A 1,223-nucleotide genomic window follows, 5' to 3' on the forward strand; every position below is an offset into this window, starting at 1 on the left:
GGCTGGCACAGCCCCTGGCAGAGACTGTGGGGTCATTACAGCCAGTGTTTAGTAGCAATGACAACAGCAGGATCCACACATCCACCAGTGACTGTCCTGCAATCCAGAGACCGTGGAGCTCCGGCCATCACCATCACCATCACCATCACCATCACCATCACCATCACCATCACCCCAGCGGGCATCACCACCTCCCTCCCAGCCCCAAATAACTCCCAGCAGTGCATTCCCCACCAAGGGGAGAGCATGCCACCCCCATCCCCTGCAGACACAGCCCCGGGGCAGGCTCTGGGCCCCCTGGCTGCCACACTGGCCCTGATGGGTGACCACAAGTGCTGGCAGCTGTGGGGATCTGTCACCGCGCCTGCACCGCCGCCGGCTCTGGCCAAAGATGGGAGCGGCCACCACGGCCACCCCGGCCATGGGGACCCCCTGTGCCTGGCTGATAATCACTAATCCAATATCCATCCTAAATCCAGGGCAACTGTGGGGACACGAATTAAACCCAGCCACAGCACATTGGCTGGGCTAAGTAAAAGCAGGCCCTGATCCCCACTGAGATGCCATCGGGGTTGTGCCACAGGTGGTGGCACACAGAGCACCAGGAGATGCTGGCAGGAGCCAAAATCTCAGCTGGTCACCCACAGGATCCTTCTGGAAGGCTCCAGCACCATGGCTATCCCTCTCTGTCCACACTGGAATGCTGCAGACACCTGGATGTGCATGCTGCAGTTCCCCGTTCCTCACTCCCTTCTCCCTGCCCAGCCACAGCAGAAACCCCAAGACCTTGCAGCTTTCCTCCCCCCAAAACCTCAACTTTCTTACAGGGCCTGCCAGAAGAAATGGTTTGTTTTGAAAAACTTTTATTTTCCTTTTTGTGAAATGTCCATCTCTGGGCAAAACTCCTCCAGCCTTGCAGGCTGCCCCTGTCACTCAGCAGAGCAGGATCCAGCTCTGACAGCACAGGATGAGCCCTGAGTGTGCACAGGGGTCACAGCTGCAGCACCTGGATCCCACACGATCCTTGCCTGCATCCCTGGCACCATCCCTGTCCTTGTCACAGCCCTGGCAGCATCCTGGCCTGCATCCCTGGCATGGTCCCTGCCAGCATCCCCCCCTCCCAGCCCCGGTCCCCCTCGCTGCCCTGACTCCCTGCACATTCCCACATCATGGAGCAAACATGGACACATTCATCCTGGCACTGACATGGCTTTTCCACAGCT

The sequence above is a fragment of the Geospiza fortis genome, unplaced genomic scaffold (assembly GCF_000277835.1).
Source record: "Geospiza fortis unplaced genomic scaffold, GeoFor_1.0 scaffold102, whole genome shotgun sequence".
In the NCBI taxonomy this organism is placed as follows: Eukaryota; Metazoa; Chordata; class Aves; order Passeriformes; family Thraupidae; genus Geospiza; species Geospiza fortis.